Source organism: Heterocephalus glaber, unplaced genomic scaffold (assembly GCF_053883595.1).
Source record: "Heterocephalus glaber isolate CG9 unplaced genomic scaffold, H.glaber_assembly_v1.0 deba00001733, whole genome shotgun sequence".
Taxonomy (NCBI): Eukaryota; Metazoa; Chordata; class Mammalia; order Rodentia; family Bathyergidae; genus Heterocephalus; species Heterocephalus glaber.
Genome location: NW_028258444.1, coordinates 11510796 through 11526209, shown reverse-complemented (window position 1 = coordinate 11526209; position 15414 = coordinate 11510796).

The following is a 15414-nucleotide window of genomic DNA, read 5'->3' as shown; positions in this document are numbered from 1 at the left end:
AATACAATCCAGATCTTCCTTAGTTTTTAATGTATTTAATTTTACTTTTAATTTGGAATAAAATTGTACATACTTATGAAGTATAATGTGATGTTTCTGTATGTGTATAGATTATTCAAAGCAGGATAAGTATATCCATGTGCTCAAACATTTGTCAAGTCTCTGTGGTAGAAACATTTTTTTGTTTGTGTTTTTTAAGGTGTTTTGGGAAGTGGTTTGAGAGAGGGTCTCACTGTGTAGCCCAGGCTGGCCTTGAATTACTTGTAGCCAGGGCTGGCCTTGAACTCATGGAAATCCTCCTGCTCACCCTGCTCAGTGCTAGGATTATGGGCATGCAGCACCAAACCCAGCTTGTGATAGAAACATTTAAAATCCTCTCTTCTACCTCTCCTGAAATACAGCACTTTATTAGCCATAGTCATTCTAATTCACAACAGTACATCAGAACTTATTTCTCCTGTCTAAAGTTGTACCTGTTGACCAGTCTTTCTGTCCCTCCCTCCTGAACCCAGGTCTGCGTTTGTAAGTCCAGGACTGCTCTTCCCTCTTTGCTGGAGATCAGCATTTACAGTATCAGGGATCACACCGGCCACCTCTCCTGGCTGCTGTTCGCCATCATCCATCCTTGGGTCCTTCTAGGAATAGCTTCAGAAACCACCTAGTTGTCCACACTGGAGGCCTAGCTGTCACCTCATTCAACCAAGAGCTCCACCCCATGTCCTCAGGCACGTCTGGAAATAGCCATCCCCTTCTTTCATTCCTCCCCAGTCAGTCTTTCCCGCCCCTCCCCTTCTGCTGGGTACTGGGGATTGAACCCAGGGCCTCCTACTGAGCTACATCCCCAGTCAGCCTAACCAGGCCCCTTTTTACTCTGAGACAGGGTCTCACTGCGTGTAGCCCAGGCTAGACTCCATCTTGTGACACTCCTGCCTCAACTCGCCAAGCAGCTAGCCTTACAGATGTGCACCACCACGCTTGGCCCCTTCTTTCCGCTCTTTCATCCTGGTCCACATGCATCTAGGCTTCTGGCCTCCAGTCTGGCCTCCTGCATAGTGGGGAGTGATCTGTCTGGGAAGGGAAGCCCGGTATGACCACCCTTCCTCCCCACCTGCTTCCTCCAAAGCCTGTCCAGCCCAGCGCGGTGTCCTCCCGTCTTACCTTTGCCTTTAGCCTCTCACAGATGGTGGCCCATGCTTGTCTCACATAGTTCTCTCTGCAGGGCACAGCCCCGTTGGGGGTGGCCGGGAGCTTTGGCTGCTGGGCAGTGAGCTGTGGAAAAAGGCTCCCCTGTTGTTTACCTGTCCCTGTTCCCCTGCCACCCCCCAGGATCTGACCATGTATTTCTCAGTGCCAGTTTATCGTGTCTGTGCTACTTTTGAACAAATGCCATTTGGGAATGGAGTGGGGCATGGAGGTGACACAGTGGCTCCTACTTCCCTTCTCCATTCTCCTTTCCCCAGACACTCGTCCAACCCTAGAGGGGGAAGCACTTCATGCAGTCTCCAGGTTCCTCCTGTGACCCCAGAGCTGTCCTAGCTGTCAGCCACCCTCTCCTCCTTCTCTCTCACTGGAGCCTGGGCTCTTCCTCTCCTTGCACCCAATCTGGGGTCCCCAAAATGAGATGTGCCCTAGTGGAGATAGCCCTGCGGCCGCCACAGGCAACTCTGCTTTCTGAGGATGGAGGAACCCTCTTAAGATATTAGTCTTGACCTTTCTATTTGACTACATTGACTTAGGTATTTATGAGCCTGTTTTTAGACACATGGCTGTTAACTTTAGGATTCTTTGTTTACTTTCAGTCTGCTAGTGCTGAAGTAGTCTTGTCCCACATATTTAATTGAATGCAAATTAAATGCAGGTTAATTCCTTTTGCAATGATTGAATTATTTTTCTTTATTACCAGTTCAATTGAGCTCTACATCTGGAGACATAGTAGTACACATTTCCTTTTGCTTTTGTTTACATTCCACCAGGACTTTGGAATCCAAATAATTCTGAGACCAAAACACAACAAACACATAAGTCTTTCTACAGCTAAATCGTCCAAAAATACTACTTTTGGACAATTTAGTGAAGTTTGGGAAATGTTGGTATACCTGGATTTTGAAATTAGACTCCAGGAAAGATTTCGGTAGTGCTTTGAGAAAGACACCTTCCATAGTGCTAGAAGGGCCACATAATGAGCTGCATGTTCTTGGTAATATTTCACTTTAGAAATGGCTCCTCCATATTTAGGGTGAGCATACATCCTGGTTTGTGCCCATTTGTACTCTTAAAACTGTCCTGATTTGCATAGTAAGTTATACATTCTTCCTATCTGTATTTTATTTAAATATCAAACAATTGATCAAGATTTCTCTTTGTCCTAATTAAGTCTTGCAGATGAGTGCAAAAAATTATTGGGTTTAAAAAAAACCCTCTAGTAGCCAGGGATTTAGCTCAGTGGTTCCGGTTCCTGCCTCATAAGTGCAAGGTGCCAAGTTCGATCCCCAGTACCAAAAAAAAGAAAACCTCTAGTATTTATGTTGTTTTAGAAAAAAGAAGTCAATACTCTTCCTCTTCCTGTTGGACTTTGCCTGCCACAGCAGGTGTTTATCTGCAGCAGTAAGTCGGCTGTGTTTTCCGGAATACGAAGTCATCTTGGTCACAGTCGAGGTGTTCTTAGTAAATCTGCTGAAATGTGCGTGCAAATCCATTTTCACGACAAGCTGCTGTTTCTGGGCCGTGATCTCCCTCAAACTGTCCAGGCGGGGATTCTCCCAACTTACCTAGTTTCTTTTTCTCTTTCCTCCTATGATTTATGATATTGAAGCCACTCTTCATAGGAGGAGCATGTCCATATTTCTTCTCCTTGGAAAGTGCTATTCAGAGCGCCTGCTTTTAGATCTTTTCCCCAGTTTTAGCTCTTCCTTTGTATTAATTAAATCCTCGCATCTCTGCTTTTGCTTACAGTCATTGTTCTAATATGTTTTATTTTTCAGATATCTTCCAGAGATGTTTTATTTCAGAATTCACTGTAGTTCATAGTTTAGCAGCTGGCTTCAAGTACATTTGAAATTTTTTTTTAACTTCCTTTAGTTCTAAAAAGTAGACAATGTATTTTCAGTCTGCCTTTTTAAAAGTGTTATTACTAATTTTTACATCCTCCAGTTGAATTTCACATTTTTTACATAATCGCTAGTGATTTTCCCTCCCCATCTGAATCATATACTTTAATGTTTTGTAATACTTTGGCCTTTTGATTGACTTAAAAATAGGGTGATACTTTACATTTTCACCTGTTTTCCTTGGAGAAACCATCAAATGGTAGCTCAGTGACTATGACATATTCCCAGTATGGTTTTAAATTAGCAAATACCTACTGTTAACTGATCCTGTGACCATTCTAGGACATGACTTTTCACCCATAGTCTACACAGTTATTCTAGGGGCGGGGGATTTAGCTCAGTCGTTCCGCCACCTGCCTCACAAGCGCAAGGTCCTGAGTTCAATCCCTGGTACAAAAAAGAAAGAAGTCTGTCTACATAATTATTCCAGAGCTATTGAATATAAACATTGGGTTATGGTTGTTAAAAACAAGCATGTAAAATGAAAAATAAGATAAATTTCATTTTACACTCTCATAAAGTTTCCAGTGAGGATTTGCACCGTGCCTGTTAGCCTAGTAAAACTATTTGGGACTTTTCTAAAACTATGATTTTAAAATTTAAATCAAATTACTTCATTAATTCTTAAATGGATAGAATTAACATTCTACAGAAAATGATACATTTAGGACATATTCACGGAAGATAAATGACCTCAGGAAGCTATTCCAAGACTGCTACAAAATTCATCACTTGAGTGGAGTAGAAAAAAAACAGCATTCAGGAAAAAAACTTAGGTTCAGTAATGGAAAAGTTTGGTAGAAGAGCAAAGGTCAGTGAAATGACTGGATGTGGTTGGAAAGGTCTTTTCTGAAAAGCATGCTTTTGCCTACTGGTGACTGTTCTACTGTGTCTTTAAAATGGCTGTTTCCCTCACAACACACACACAACAAGAAGAAAGCAGAATAAAGGTTAGGACTGAATCTGTAGTTCCATTCTGGGCTCCTAATCCACCATCCTGCGGCAGCAGATGACAGTTTATTATTAGTGGTAGGCATTTGAAGGATGTTGGTTTGATAAAGTATATAACCCTAAGCCACTTCCCCCAACGTCATCGGTCTAATATCTTCAAAAAGTTCCCAAGGCTTATGGCATTCTAATCTTGTCTGGCACTGTGACAAATGCCTCAGGGAAGTGGGAAGGATATAACCTGTCTTTAGAGATTTATGGTGTCTCAGGCATCACAAATCCTATGAGACATTTTTGTTCTTTTTGAGGACAAAACTCTATTAATATTTTTAGATAACTAGCCAAAGTTAGCAATATTGCTTGTAGTTATCAGAGCTCCCAATATTGCATATGTTTTTTTGCATGAAGATGAAGCTTTTGACCTGCCAAGATTAAGGGGTTTTTTTTTCCTCTCCAGAATCAGATAAACATCGATCCTTGCCTAACTTTGCTTACAAATGAGTCACTGTGGCCTTTCATCATATGATCGTCCAGAGTTGGAGACCCTGGCTGCAGCAGTGGCAAAGCACAAAATGACTACCTGCCTAGTCCAGAATAAAATATAGAAATAGTAAATGGTAGCCTTTAATGGAAAATTGGGTTATATTTTTTCCTCTCCTCTCCTTCCCTCTCCTTTTTCCTCTGTTTCTGCACAAGCCAACCTAGTCTCAAATAGTCCCAAACAAGAGAAATAGTGTTATAAATGAATACAGATTTCAAAGACAACAAATACCTAAAAGATTTCCCATTTATGTGTGGTATCTAAAAATTTAATTCCCCACATTAAGTTTGAAGAGTTGGTTCCTGTTTATTTCCTATTGTATTAAAGACTATTGGTTAACATATTAATTTTTTTAAAATTTTACTAGTATATGTTTGTAATACAAGTAATTACATTTATCTATATCTCACATCTTGATCAATCTGCCCCCCTTTAGCACATTAATTTTGTGAAATAATATTTAGGGAACAGGGATAGACCTTTTTGTTTGCCTGTGATTTGTGTATTGCATAAAACCCTTCAGCACAGGCTCCAGACTTCACACCTGAATCCTAAGGTCCCCTACTGTGGGTACTTGATAAAGATGTGTTTTGTCACCAAGCATGGTGGCACACATCTGTAATCACAGCACTTGGGAGGCTGAGGCAGAAGGATCACAGCGTGTTTGAGGCCAGCCTGAGCTACGTAGCGAGACTTTGTTTCCCCCCAAAAAATGTGTTTTGTCAATCAAATCAGGTAGAATCAATACCAGAGCCATAGAGTAGGTGAGTTGCCTGTATTTACTGAAAAGAGAAGCGAGGACCTTTCCCTTAGCTGGGAAGTCCTGAGTGGTTTTGGAGGGGGTGTGTTAATAAGGAAGGTACCATTAAACATCTTTACAGCTCACTGGGTCTTCTGAATTCAAGATCCCCGACAGAGCAAATGGATTATGTCAGTTAATGTTATTTTCCAAAAGACACTAGGAAACAATTTGAAAAGAGATAAGATGGCAGTGACAAAGAAGAAAAATGATTTCTTTATGGGAATTTTGATGCACGTCTAGTATTTCACAGAGCCCTGATCTCTTTTTTTCGGAAATAGAAATGTTCCATTTTTAGACTCTTTAGTACTCCCAACTTCTTCATTTTCTACAGAAATTTATGCTCTGCACTGCAGCCTGGAAGCTAAGACTTCTTGCAAATGAAAAATGACGCTATCAATCATGCCGTTTGGTACACCTGGTTACATGTCAGGTTTTGTTTTTTTTTTAATTTACCGCCTATATCCTAGCTATTTGACTGACTAAGGAAAATTAACTCAATCTACTTGACCTTTCAACAGTTTCTTCGTTTCTCAGTATAGTGCCCCTTGACTGACATTTATACTTTTATTAACCAAATATTTCAAGGGTGGGGAATGTAGCCTGGGTACTTGGCTAGCGCTTGCCTAGCACGTTCGAGGCCCGGTGTTCAGTTCCCCGTATTACCAAAAAAAACAACAAAAAAAAACCCCACCATATATTTCAGCACTAACTCCTTTACAAGAAAATAAAGTCCTTTAGAAGAAAATAAGATCATAAAAGCCAAGAAAGAACACTTTATTACTTGCTGCAAGAAGACTTTGAAACAGTGTTGCTTTGTAGCTGCATAACCCAAGGCAGCGGGTAGCCTCCGGCCGGCAGCCCTGGTCAGCGCCCGCTGCTGTGCTCGGCTGGCATTGCTGGCCCAGGCGGAGGGCCGGGACCCAGGCAAGCACCGTCCTGTTGGAGCCCTCCGCCTCCACCGCATTTTCCACAACAGCGTAGGAATTCTCCTAAGGCAGTTTCACATCTGGAATTTTAAAGAAAGTGTGTCCTTCAATAAAATGGTAGTAAATCTTTGGAAACATTGTGCCTTTTTGGGTTTGTTTTAATTAACTTGGCATTTCTCTGCTACACCATTAATAAATTATTGGTTGTTCCCTCCCTTTTTCTCCCTTAATAGCAATACTGGACAAAGAGAATAATTATGAAATGCTTCTTGTGTATTACTTTCAAATTAAAGGGTATCCTTTACATTTCTCACAAAAGAATGCAACGATCTAAGAGATAATTATTACATTTTATTTATGCCAATTAGAATATTTTTATTTTGAAGCTGTATTGGCAAGGCTAAACATTACTGAAACACATTGCTAATAGATGTGTGCCTTGTGTTTATCCCATCTTTAGAGACATGATCTTGGAAGCCTGATTTGGAGACTGTCATTACTCCAACATGCCAATTACTAAGCCTGTGCAGTGTCTCTTGAAAAGCCAAGTTGAATGACTCCAGCCTGCTATTAGAATTGTCTAATCATATTCTAAAAGTGACAGTTTCTTATTCTAAAATGTCAAAGCTGTTCACTTTTTGATTGAAAAAGCTTGTGATGTCTTGGAATGAATAGCGTAGTGTGTATTTAAGGAGCTTTTATATAGGTAAAGAAAAACTTTGCATGGTGTCATGGAGCGTCATGAAACCTAAATTTTTGACTTGACTTTTATATAAAAACAGGGTGACTACCACAGAAACCTTGGAATTTGTAACAACTCAAGGGTTCCCTGAATTGTGCATGGCAGAAAATAAGGAGAGAGTCAATTCTTCTGACTCCAAACTTTGGGTGTTTTTTTTTCTTTTTTGTTTTTGTTTTGAGCCAGAGTCTCACTTTGTAGCTCAGGCTAACTTCATCTCGAATTCATAATCTTCTTGCCTCAACCTCTTGAGTGCTGGGATTACAGGTGTGCAGCGCTGTGCCAACAACTTTTAAGTGGACATATTTAAACACAGAGCATTTGCAAAAAGGAAGGAGAATGCTGTGTGACTGGAGAATATAAAATCTGGAGTTCTGTTTGCTGTTTGGATGATTGATTCCCCCACCTTTAAGGGAAACATATATTGAGGAGACAGGCTGTGAACTAGAGATTATCTGCTGCGCTAGTACATGGGAGAGGCCTGAAATGCTTGAGTTTGCAAGTTATTTAGAATTTGAAAGGCGTTGTCCCGAAGATGTGGCCAGTTACAGTCAGCTTGCTTCCTGCCTTTGGCCTTTGTTCATCCATTTGACAAACTTGTGTCTTACTTCACTGTTCCCAGCAAGTCCACAAGAGGCCAACAGTAATCTGAACATGTCAAACATGTCGAATAAGCGGACTTTATTTTCAAACAATGCAACATTATCTCAAATCCTCCCAAGGCTTAACACCCAAGTAGCACCTAGCAGTCTGGTAGAACTGAATGGCTCTTGTTCTGTGACCTGCATTCAACCTTAAAGTTCCTGGGGGCAACACAGTGCCCCAGCCTCACCTGGTTGTCTTGCATACCCTTAGTGCCCAGAAATATCTGTTGAACAAAGGATAGACATTTGTGAATAGTTTATTAATTCCAAATTCCTCTATCATTCATTTTAGTCCTTCTTCAAAGGCCCAGTATACACACATTGGGAAAATTAAGAAGTGGGGATGGACTTTGTGTTAATCATCTTTTTGTTGCTAGGATAAAATACCTACCATACACAACTTAAAGGAAAAAGGATTATTTTGGCTCACAGTTTTAGAGGTTTCAGTCCATGGTGGGCTGGCTCCAAGGCAGAAACAGCATGGCAGAGGATAGGGCGTGGCAGAGGAAAGCTGCTCACCTCGTGGCAGCTGGGAAACACAGAAAGAGCCAGGGGGAAGAACGGGGCCTGGAACAGGATACACCCTTCAAGGTGCAGCCCCAGGAAGCAGCTTCCTCCAACTGGGGCTCCATTGAAGAGCCTGCTCAGTATGAACCCATCAGTAGATCGATGCATTGATGAGTTTAGTTCCATCATATTCTATTCACCTTCCAAAAGCCCCACCCCTGAACACATGAGCCTTTTGGGAGACATTTTGATCCAAACCATAATAATCTGTACAAACTTCTTCTAGACTAATTATAGAATTCATTTATTAAGTCACTTGATAAAAATGTTTGGAGGCCCAGCTTTACATTGGATCCTTTTTGAATAAGGTTCAAGACCAAGTTTGACCAGGTAGCCTGTGTTTGAATCATGACTGTGACACTAGACACTTCCCAACTCAGTGATGCCAGACAGGTCATGAAGCCTCTTCTGTAAAGTGACAATCATAATAGCGCCCCACATAGGGGAGCTGTGAGGGTTAAATGAGATGCTGTGTGTGAAAGGCTTGGCATTAGTTATTGCTGTGGTCCCTTTGGGGGTGATGCTACTAGAAAGAGAAAAGACAAGCCTGTCTAGTGAGGAAACAGGGAGAGGGAGGAGCTAGGTCCCTCCCCCTTGATGATACTTGGATCTTGTCATGCTGAAATCTTCATCTTGCCTCAAGAATTTAAGGCTTCCTCTGAACCCAGGAAAGCCACTGTAACCTTTTAAGCTGGAGCAGGCTTGTGATGAGATCTGTTGCTTTTTACTTCTGCCAAGGCTAGAAAACCTCATTCAGTGAATTCAACTAGCAGTTGCTTAAGGTGACATTGTAAGTGGCCACTTGAACATAATCAATAGGGCTTTATGCCAGAATCACAGAAAAGAATATGGATTGTATTCAGCCCCCAAGCAGGGTAGTAAATGTTTGCTTACCTTCAAAGTGAAATTAAGAGATTAGTAATATTACAGACCTAACCCCAGGCTATTTGCAAAGAAAATCAAATTTGGTGATTAAATAGTGAAAGGTGTAATTCTTTTTACTCTGTGGGCCATTAGAATAATGGAAGGTTTATACAGGGACTGGGGTTAGGAGTGAGGTTATTGCTAATGCTGAACAACCAATAGCATGTACAGAATATGCTGTACTACAGAAATAGTGGCCATTCCAGAAGGAATCTGGAAGGATGGCTTTTAAAAGTGTTTGTTAACATTGCCTGTATTTCTTACTGTTAAAATATTTAGAATGTATTAGAGCTTACAAATAGCCATTTGTTATACTTCACATTTTTGTGTTAAGCCATGAAATGCCATCATGAAAACATTTTCAGTCCTGAGCTCTTGTGTCTTTTGCAATTTGACAGAACATCAGACTACAGAGCTTTGTGTTGCCTTGTACCGGAAAATTAATTATGTGCATGTACCACTCAAGTATGTTGTGAAAAGTGTTAAATTTTAAAGGTGAGGAGTAAGAAAAGCAATGAAAAGAAACATTGCTAAGCTGATTTTATACTCCCACATTAAGATGATTGTTTTTCACATATATGAACACAGTAATGCTATTTAATAATAAAACAGTGTTGTTGGACTCAGTCTATTTCATTTTCCTTTATATTCTAATAGAATCTACATATTCTAAAAGAGTTTGAAGATTTTTGTTTTGAGCTTTCCACCTGCAAATGCACTTTTAAACAGGTTATCTCACCTAAGTGAGCACTGCATTATCCACTTTGAGGTCCATTTTGTTTTATTCAAACTCAAAGTTTCTGATTTTAGTATATGTGCTGCCGAAGTTGCCACAGTATTGCTGGATGTTTAGGGAAAAGGATGGTGAAGGGAGCCTGAGCCCCATGTTAGGGGAAAGCGCTGTGTATCATAACCGCCACCCTGAATAGAGCTTGACTCTGTTGGCTTTAACAAATTCACTCCCTTTATTTGCTTGGGTTTAGCTGAATGTCTTTTTTAAACTTGAAACTTCTCCTTTTCTAATACCAATTTGATTCACTTCAAGTGATTTTTCTGCTTCCATGTAGGTTTCCAGTTTCTCCTTTTAATAACCTGTGAACTGTTAACCAAAGAGTAAAAACTACAAGGACTACCCGAGTCCTGTTCCAGTCTCCTTTTAAAAAGATAATTAGGGAAACTTCCATAGTTTTCTTGGAAATAGTCTTTCTACTATTTTGGTCATTTTTATAGGCCTTTTCTTAATTCTGAAAGTTTCCACTTTGAAATTATGGTTTCTTTTTCTTTTTTGTTCTTTTTATTCCTGATTCCTTTACAATAACAATAATGGCTGCTACGTCACAAGCACTTAATTACACACAAGGCTTCTTGCATTCTGTCTTTTAATTTTCACAGTACCCTAAATGAATGCAGCTACAAGGCCCTTTGTAATACTTATTTTTCTTTTCTTTTTTTTTAAGATAGGGTCTACACTGTATAGCCAAGCTGGCCTTGAACTTGCCATCTTCGTACCTTGGCCTCCCGAGAAACTGGTGTGCACCACCATGCCTGGCTCAGTACCCACTTATTTAATGCTTTCCACAGCCTGATGAGCACTTTTATTCTCATTTTTCAGAGGAGGAAACTAAGACAGATTTACTGAGTTGCCCCAAGTCACTGGAGTGAATTGGCAGAACCAGGCTTAGAGCTCCATGGTCTGACCCTGGAGGCCGCTTTCTTACCTGGGGTGCAGTGCATGCTCTCATCCCATCACAGTCAGATTTGTTGCTATTTATTATCCATGTCTGAGAGGTGTGGAAGCTGCAGCTCAGGCTAAGTAACAAGCCTGAGTGACCCTGCTGGTGGATGATGGAGCTGGGAGACACTCACATCCCTCAGCCAGGAGCCCATCTGCCTTTTAGCAGCAAGCACATACTTTACTTGAAAACAAATGGTTTTTTCAGAACCTGGGGGTAACATATATATATTCATATCCTAAGAGACTGCTTCCCTGTTTCCGGGGGAAATCGGTTGTGTTTAACTCACATTTAAAATAGGGTTGTTGTACATGGTCCCCATCCCAGTACTCCTTTCTAGTCCTGTTCACAACTGCCCAAGGCCACCTGGTCATGCTGTCCTCCAGACCTTTGTAGAGGAAGAGAGAAATGTCTTCTTCCAGGGGAGGACCCACGTCAGCCATGCCAGAGGACTTCTTGCCTGTCCATACTATGACGTTGGCCATAATGGTAGTAAGAAGAAAAATAACAAACACAAGACTACTAGAAGAGAGAGGGACCAGGGCAAGGGGGAGGGAAGACTAAAAGAGAGGAGTAGGGGTGGTTATGATCAAAGTATGTTATTTGCACACGGGGAAATGCCACAGTGAAACTCATTATTCTGTATAATTGATACATTTTTGTGTTTGGTTTTTGTTTAAGCCAGGGTCTCACTTTGTAGCCCAGGCTGGGCTCAAATTCACCATCCTGCTTCACTCAGCTCCCCAAGGGCTGGGATTACAGGAATATACAACTACCCCCATATTCTGTATAATTAATATACACTAAAAAAGACTTTTAAATTTTTAAAATAACAAATATCGCTTACCTTTGTTGAGCACGTGTGATCCAGGCTCCTGACTAAGCACTTTTCATGCATGTCTTATTTAATTCCCACAACCCTCCATGGAGGATGCTATTATGTTCCCCATTTTATAGAAATAGAAAATAAAGTATAATGACATTCAGTAACTTTCTTGAATGTATGTATGTAGGTAGTGGGTAATTAATGGAGATAGTATCATAATTTACATAATCCATCTTTTTTTTGGTGGTGGTTCTGGGAATCAAATTTGGGGCCTCACATATGGTAGGCAAGTACTCTACCACTGAGCCTTTTTTTGTTTTTTAGACCGTCTTGCTAAATTGCCCAGTAGGCTGGGCTCAACCTTGGAGTCCTATCTCATCCTTCCAGGCTGCTGTGATTATAGGTCTATAGCACCACATCCAGCTTTTTTTTTTTTTTCTAATCTTAAGATAGGTTCTCACTAAATTGTCCAAGCTGGTCTCAAACTTGTAATCCTCCTGCCGCAGCCTCCAGAGTAGCTAGGATCACAAGCGTACACCACCACATCCAGCTCCAGTCCATCTTAAATCCATCCACGTCTTACTATAGGAGGAAGACTGCAATACGTAGCTAATATTTTATCATTGTAAAACTAAAATGCAGTTTTGGTGGTGTTCTTGTTTTTTTGTTTGGTGTTTTTGTTTTTTTGTGAAGGGCTGGAGTAATGTTGATCAGCTGCTTTTTATCAACTGGTTTTAAAAATTCAAAATCCTTCTTGCAGTTGATGAGTAACTGCATGGACTCTGCTTATGAAATTAACTGGGCTCTAGCACTGGGCCCATTCAAAAGCAGACAGTCCACTGGCTTCCTTTCAGAAGGAACCATGTTCAAATAAACGTCTCCTCCCCTGGCCACACACAGAGAGCAGGGAGCAGCCTCAAGTAGTTGCCTCATGCACGTGTTTCTCCTTTCTTTGCTCTCCTCCCACTTTATTTATTTGCCATCATACAGTGATGGCACCCTTATCTTTTACAGGTGGGTCAATATTTAGGGCTGCTCAGAGGGGACATATTGGCTCCCTCTGTTCTGCAGGCTGCTGTGTAACAAAAGCCGCCTGTTTTCCTGGGACCCTCCCCATCTGCCAGCAGAGCCACAGTTAGTGTCACCCAGAGCTTGGGGATGACCAGTTCAAAGGAAGCTTATTTGGAGACTCGCTGCCGTCTTCCTGTTTGCTAGGAAAGGAAAAGAGCTCTACGAGCCATAGGTATTGGACCCAGAAGGCAGATATGTCATTCACAGCAGATGTTTCTTTCCTGGTCTTTATTTTTTCTCATGATGGCCTCAACACTCTGGTGTGATCACAGCTGTCTGTACAATTATAGTTATTTAAACTCCTGTAAGTTTAAAATTGAAGGTTGCATAGGTGCATATTAACAAGAGTGGTGCTGATAAATAAAAAATAAAGGCAGCTGATCAAAACAGCATTTATAAATTAATGCATGCAATTGGCTTTAATTATTAAAAAAATACATATGTCTGGGCTGGGGATTTAGCTCAGTGGTTTCACTGCCTGCTGCGTAAGTGCAAGGACCCGAGTTCGATCCCCGGTACCAAAAAAAATACATATGTCTAGCAGGCTTCCTCAATAAGGCTTTCTTATGCTGACTATGGCACATTTTTCCTCAAATAATTGCAGACCTCAGCTTTATCATTGAACAGATGGTTTCTATTAATTCCCAAAGAAAGTAACTTACTGCAATTACCCAAATACTGAAAACTTGAGGATTTTAGAGTTCAGCCCTACTACCTTGGGCATGAATTTGTGTGCTACCCACCTTCTCAAGGGATGCCAAGGAAAGGACCCTTTTTGACAATTTCAAGACATTTCCCCCCACCTCATACATGGGCTTTGAAAGTAAATTTTCAAAGTTCTCAGAAATAAGTTAGTGCTAAATCTCTGCTGCCTTGCCAATTTTGCTTTTGTGGTGTTTTTTGTTTATTTGTTGTTTGGTAGCTGAAGGGAAAATTGGAAATATTCTAGAAAAATTTGAGTATCAGATGACAAGAGTTCAAAACTGAGTAAATTCCGGTCATATCATGGGCATTATTACATTTAAACAAATACACTTTGTTTCCTTACCCTATTGTAAAACATGTGAGACTGAATATTTTTGTAGATGCAGAGAAAAGATAAACTGATAGAGAATATTCCATCCAAGTTCCCCAAACCTGGCATTAAACAAAAATGTTTGCAGTGGATTTCTTCAAACTTGTTGGTTTTAACCAAATGATACTGTTTCCTCGATTTAAAGTTTAATCATTGGCTTACTTTTCTCATTGCTGAGACAACATACCCAACACCCAAAGTTAAAGGAGGAAAGGTTTATTTAGCAACAGTTTGTAGAAGTTTCAATCCATAATCGGCTGGCTCCAAGGCAGGCTTGATTGCATGGCAGAGGGGCATCACAGAGGAGAAACAGTTCAGGGCAGGAAGAAGGTAGCAAAGCAAGCAAAGGACCTTAGCAGCTTCTTTCTGCCCCTTTTATACACTGTCTAGGCTACCAGGATTAGGGTGGTGCCAGACCACTCAGTGGACTGATTTAGTAATCACACACCCTTGATCCCAGCATCACGCATTCTACATCCAGCCACCTCTGAAGAACCCCACCAATGACTGCATGAAGCTTTGGGAGGACATCTAGACATAAACCATAACAGTCATTATTCGATAAATTTTTGTTTGAGTGGGCTCCTGTGTGGCAGGCTGATAGGAGATGTTTAAGGATTCTGTCCCTGACTTTGAGGTGGTTATAGTTTGTGGGCACAAAACCATCATGATACAGGATAGCACCCAGGGGAGCATCACTGCGCAGGGAAAGGCATCTGGAAAGAGTCAGTGCAGAGATACAACTGAGCTTGGGCTGGCAGGAGTCGTCGGATTCTTAAAATATGCCCACATGGTGGGGGGCCCTTAAGCAGGAGAGGTTCAACAATCTCTGGTAATTAGATGTTGGCAGAACGCAAAGTTCAAGGGAAGAGCATTGGAAGTTCAAGTGAGACTAGTAGGCTGGGGCCAGATAATGATGCCCTTGGATACTGTGCTAAAAGGAGCTCAGATTTTATCTTCTAGGGAATTCTCCTTGGGGCAGCAGTCTGGAGAACTGAGATTAGAGGAGGTGAGACCAGCCTGGAGGTAGTCTATTGCAGAAGTCAGGGAGAAAGGGGAATTCTCTGGACACTTGCACACTTCCAGTTTCAGCACTGTTGAGAGGAGGCATGTGCATTCTACAGGACGGGGAAGTGAGGAGCAGCAGTGTGGGGTGTGTGAGTCCCCAGGTGGAGATGGCCACATGTGGTGGGGCTACAGCATGGGAGAAAGGCATGGTCTGGCATCGCTGTAATTCCTGAACTGAGAACTCTGCATGCGACCCATCAAACTGTGTCAAGATCAACTTTAACAAATATTTAGCCTTTCTCTCCCTGTTATGTTTTTTTCTTACCTTGTATTCACATAGACTCCTTCGGGTGTGGGTTCTGCTGGAGTTTGATGTATGTTTGTACCCTGACCAAATTCCAGCAGCTTGATACCACACATGGCCGGAAAGCGAGGCACGTTGGAAGGCATCCAGGTTGTCAATTGGTATCGCTCCTGGTACACTTACTCTAGCTTCCTGCGGG